At 37.6% G+C, this 5,823-nt stretch overlaps 1 non-coding gene across 1 annotated transcript; it reads right to left on the minus strand.

Annotated features, from left to right (window-relative positions):
* Window positions 1–291: 291 nt before the first annotated feature.
* Window positions 292–398, minus strand: LOC112131085 (U6 spliceosomal RNA). Its single transcript, XR_002913233.1, has one exon. It is a non-coding gene; the product is annotated as a U6 spliceosomal RNA (small nuclear RNA).
* Window positions 399–5,823: the final 5,425 nt, after the last annotated feature.

The following is a 5,823-nucleotide window of genomic DNA, read 5'->3' on the forward strand; positions in this document are numbered from 1 at the left end:
TTTGCAAACATTTTCTCCCTCTATATGGGTTGTATTTTCACTTTGTTGATAATATTTTTTGAGGCACAAATATTTTTACTTTTAATTAAGTCCAATTCATGTGTTTTTTCTTTTGTTGCTTCAGCATTGGGTATCACACTTGAGAAATTGTTGCCTAATCCACAATCATAATTATTTACATTTTTGCTCCTTTTTAAGAATTTTCTGTTTAAAACTTTTATTATTTAAAAAATAATAATAGTAGTAAAAACAGAGCAAGCTCTTTTTCCCTGTCCCTGCTCCAAAAATCCGCAAAATATGGAATGCTTCACAAATTATCGTGTCATCCTTGCTCAAGGACCATGCTAATCTTCTCTGTATCGTTCCAATTTTAATATATGTGCTCCCGAAGTGAGCACTCTTTTAAATAATTTTCTGGTTGTAGATCCCACATTTAGTTCTTTGATCCATTTTGAGTTAATTTTTCTATGTAGTATGAGATAAGGGCCAAATGCTTTCTTCACATGTGGATATTCAGTTGTTCCAGAACCATTGGTTGAAAAGACTTTTTCCCTATTGTATGATTGTGGCATCCTCATAAAAATCAGATTTCCATTGATGTATGGGCTGATTTCTGGACCCTTGTTCTGTCCTACCACTGTATATTTCTATGCTTATGGCAGGACTATAAGGTTGCGATTACTGTAGTTTTGTAGAGGTGTTGTGTTGTAAGTTTTGAAATCAGAAACTGTGAGTTCTTCTACTTTATTCTTTTCCCAGACTTTTTTTTTTTTTCCGGACATTCAGGGTCCATTGCAATTCCACATGAATTTTAGGATCAGTTAGTTCATTTCTGCCAAAAACAGCATCTTGTATTTTTATACGCCTTGCATTTCAACTGTAGATCAATGAGGACTATTGCTATCCTAACAATGTAAAGTATTGTTGTTCATGAAACTGGTATGGTTTTCCACTTATATAGGTCTCCTTTAATTGCTTTAGATAGTATTTGTTAGTTTTCAAAGTACTAGTCTTGCACTTTCATGGTTAAATTTATTCCGAAGTATTTTTATCCATTTTTAAATTATTATTATTATTTGAGACAGGGTCTGGCTCTGCTGTCCAGGCTGCAATGCAGTGGAGTAATCTTGGCTCAATGCAACCTCCACCTCCTGGGCTCAAGCCATCCTTCCACCTCAGCCTCCTAAGTAGCTGAGACTACAGGCACTTGCCATCACACTTGGTTAAATTTTGGTAGCTCATGCCTGTAATCCCAGCACTTTGGGAGGCCAAGGTGGCGGGTGGATCACTTGAGGCCAGGAGTTCAAAACCAGCCTGGTCAACATGGTGAAACCCCATCTCTACTAAAAATACAAAAATTAGCCGGGCATGATGGCAGATGCCTGTAATCCCAGCTACTTGGGAGGCTGAGGCAGGAAGCAGAGGTTCCAGTGAGCCAAGATCACGCCAAACCATTGCCTTATCCAAGGTCACGATGATTTACGTCTATATTTCCTTTTAAGATTTCTAGAGTTTTAAGTCTTATAGTTAGATATTGAATCCTCTTTATGTTAATTTTTGATTATGGTATGAGGTAGGGGACAAAATTCTTTTGCTTTTGAATACCAGAGCCATTTGTTGAAAAGACTTTTTTTTCCTCACTGAGTGGTTATGACACCCTCATCAAAAATCAATTGACCATAGGCTGGGTGTGGTGGCTCACACCTGTAATCCCAGCACTTTGGGAGGCTGAAGCAGGCAAATCACTTGAGGTAAGGAATTCAAGACCAGCCTGGGCAACTCAGTGAAACCCGTCTCTACTGAAAATACAGAAATTAGCTGGACGTGGTGGTACATGCCTGTAATCCCAGCTACCCAGGGGGCTGAGGCAGGAGAATCGCATGAACCAGGGAGGTGGAGGTTGCAGTGAGCTGAAATTGCACCAGTGCACTCCAGCCTGGGCAAGAGAGCAAGACTCCATCTCAAAAAAAAAAAATCAATTGACCATAGATGTGTGGGTTTATATCTGGACTCTCATTGTATTCCACTTCTCTATGTTTCTATCCTATGCTTTGTAATAAGTTTTTTTTCCTTTTTTCGAGACGGAGTCTCACTCTGTCGCCCAGGCTGGAGTGCAGTGGTGCAATCTCAGCTCACTGCAGCCTCCGCCGTCCAAGTTCAAGCGATTCTTCTGCCTTAGCCTCCTGAGTAGCTGGGATTACAGGCACCTGCCACCGCGCCTAGCTAATTTTTTGTAGTTTTAGAAGAGACGGGGTTTCGCCATCTTGGCCAGGCTGGTCTTGAATGCCTGTCCTCGTGATCCACCCGTCTCGGCCTCCCAAAGTGCTGGGATTACAGGTGTGAGCCACTGCGCCCAGTGTTTTTTTTTTTTTTTTTTTTTTTTTTTTTTTTTTTTAGATGGAGTCTTGCTCTGTCACCCAGGCTGGAGTATAGTGATGCAATCTCAGCTCACTGCAACCTCCGCCTTCTGGGTTCAAGCAATTCTCATGCCTCAGCTTCCTGAGTAGCTGCAATCACAGGCGTGCGCCACCACGTCTGGCTAATTTTTGTTTGTTTGTTTTTTTGTCTTTTTTTTTTTTTTTTTTTGAGTAGAGGCGTGGTTTTGCCATATTGGCCAGGCTGGTCTTGAACTCCTGGCCTCAAGTGATCCGCCCACCTTGGCCTCCCAAAGTGCTGGGATTACAGGCGTGAGCTACCATGCCCAGCCTGTAATAAATTTTGAAATTTATTTTGAAAGAAGGCTGTGTTCTTTTACATTGTTCTTTCTCAACACTGTTTTTGCTCTTTAGGGTACTCTTCAGTTTCATATGAAATTTAGGATCAGTTCATCTATGTTGGGGAGAAAAGGCAAATTTGAAAGGTCTTGTATTCTATCTGTAAATCAATTTGGGGAGTTTGCCATCTTAATAACATTACATTCTCTAGCCCATGAAATTGGGATGGCGCACCATTTATTTATATCTTCTTTAATTTATTTCAACATATTGTAGTTTTTAGTGTACAAGTTTCACAATTCCTTGGTGAAATTTATTCCTAAGTGTTTTATTAGCTTTGATTCTGTTTGAAATGAAATTCTTTTCTTAGTTTTGCTTTTGGTTATTTTATGCTAGTATATAGGAATACAACTGTTTTTCAAATAGCTTTGTTTGAAAAGTCACCCGTTTAAACTGTGCAATTCAATGGTTTTTAGTATATTCACAGATATGTGCACCATCACCACAGTTGATTATGACATATTTTCATTGCCTCAGTCAGAAATCCTGTAGTCTTTAGTCATCATTTTTCTATCCTACATAACCTTTAATCATAATCACCCACTAGTCTACTTGCTCTCTGTTAAATTTGCATTTTCTGCATATAAATGGACTCATAAAATAAGTTGTCTTTGTGTGTGACTTTTGCTTTTTTTTTTTTTTTTTTTTTTTTGAGACAGAGTTTCGCTCTTGTTGCCCAGGCTGGAGTGCAATGGCGCGATCTCGGCTTACCACAACCTCTGCCTCCTGGATTCAAGCAATTCTCCTGCCTTAGCCTCCCGAGTAGCTGGGATTACAGGCATGCGCCACCACGCCCGGCCACCATGCCCCGCTAATTTTGTATTTTTAGTAGAGATGAGATTTCTCCATGTTGGTCAGGCTGGTCTCAAACTCCCAACCTCAAATGATCTGCCCGCCTCAGCCTCCCAAAGTGCTGGGATTACGGGCGTGAGCCACCGTGCCCGGCCGTGTGTGACTTCTTTACCTAGCATAATGTTTCCAGTGTTTGTCTATGTGATAGTATATGTCAATTCTTCATTCCTTTTTTAGGCTATACAGTATTCTATTGTATGGATATATCTCATTTTGTTTAGAATTCATCAATTGATGGATATTTGGGTTTTTCTACTTTTGGCTATTATTAATAATGCTGAACATTCACGAAAATTTGTGGACAAGTATTGTGTAAGCATGTTTTCAATTCTTTTGGGTATACATCTAGAAGTGGATTGTTTGGTCGTATGGTAACTCCATGTTTAGCTTTGTGAGGAACTGCAGAACTGTTTTCCCCAGGGACTGATCCATTTTAGATTCCCATCCACTATGTATGATGGTTTCCATTTGTCTGCATTTTTCCTAATACTTGTTTTTTAACTTTAAAAAAACTGTAGCTTTCCAGTGGATGTGAAGTAATATCTCATTATGATTTTGATGAGCATTTCTATAACGACTAATGAATTGCCTATCTTTTAATTTGCATATTTATTTTGTGTATCTTTGGAAAAATGTTTGTTCAAGTTCTTTGTCTATTTTTAAAGTGGGCTGTTGTGAGAGAATCCTTTATATATTCTGGATACCACCTTCTTATGAGTTATATTATTTGCAAATCTTTTCTCCCTTTCTGTGGATTGTCTGGTCAACTTTCTTGATAGTGTCCTTCGAGGTACAAACATTGTTAATTTTAATGAAGCCCAATTCATCTACTTTTTATTTTCATACTTGTACTTTTGGTATCATAATTAAGAAACCATTGCCTAATTCAAGGTCATAAAGATTTAGTATGTGTTTTCTTCCACAGTTTCATAGCTTTAGGCTGTATTTAGGTCTTTGGTCCATTTTGAGTGTTTTTTTTCTTTTTTTTTTTTTTGTCTGTGGTATGGGATAGAGACCAAATACATTATTTTTCACATGAATATCCAGTTGTCACAGAACTATTTGTTGAAAACACTATTGTTTCCCATTGAATCAGTGTAGCACCTTTGCTGAAAATAAATTGACCTTAAATTTATAGGTTTATCTCTAGACTCCTATTCTATTCCATTGCTGTATATTTCTTTTTTATGACAGATCTACACTGTTTTGATTTCTGCAGCTTTGTAGTAAGTTGTTTAATTCAGTAGTGTGGGTTCTTTCCCATTGTTCTTTTCCAAAATTGTTTTGCCTATTCGAGGATTTTTGGAATTACATGTGAATTTTAGGATAGACTTGTCTATTTCTGCAAAAAAGGCAGACTTGTCTATTTCTGCCAAAAAGGTATTTTGGTAGGTCATGCATTCAAATTGCAGATCAATTTGGGGAGAATTGCCATCTCAAAAATATTAGCTTTCTAGTTCATGAAACTAGATTGGTTTTCCACTTATTTAGGTCTTCTAAAATTTTGTTCAAGAATAGCTTGTATTTTCCAGTGTATGAGTCTTTCATTTTCTTGGTTAAATACGTTCTCTAATATTTTTATCCTTTTTGATGCTACTTTTTTTGGGGTGGTAATGGATTTTTAAACAGCCTTATTGAACTATAATTCACAAACAATACAAATCATTCATTTAAAGAGTACAGTGCAATGGTTTTTGTATATTACATTATTAAAAAAAAACTTGTGGCGAAATATGTGTAATATAAAAATTGCAAATTTTGCATCTTAACAATTTTAAGGTTACAATTGAGTGGCATTAAATGCATTCCCGTTGTAGTATAACCATCACCACTGTCGATTTCATAACTTTTTCATCTCCCCAAACAGAAAGTGTAACTATTGAGCTCCCCATCACCCTTGTCCTCCAGCACCTAGTAACCTCTATTATACTTCCCCTATATATTCATTTGTTTATAAAGGATACCTCATATAAGTGGAATCATACAATATTTGCCTTTTTGTGTCTGGCTTATTTCACTTAGCATAATGTTTTCAAGGTTCATCTATGCTATAGTATGTATCAGTATTTCATTTTTTTTTTTTTTTTTGATGGAGTTTTGCTCTTGTCGCTCAGGCTGGAGTGCAATGGCGCGATCTTGGCTCACTGCAACCTCCTTCTCCTGGGTTCAAGTGATTCTCCTGCCTCAACTCCCCGAG

This window comes from Pongo abelii, chromosome X (assembly GCF_028885655.2).
Source record: "Pongo abelii isolate AG06213 chromosome X, NHGRI_mPonAbe1-v2.0_pri, whole genome shotgun sequence".
Taxonomy (NCBI): domain Eukaryota; kingdom Metazoa; phylum Chordata; class Mammalia; order Primates; family Hominidae; genus Pongo; species Pongo abelii.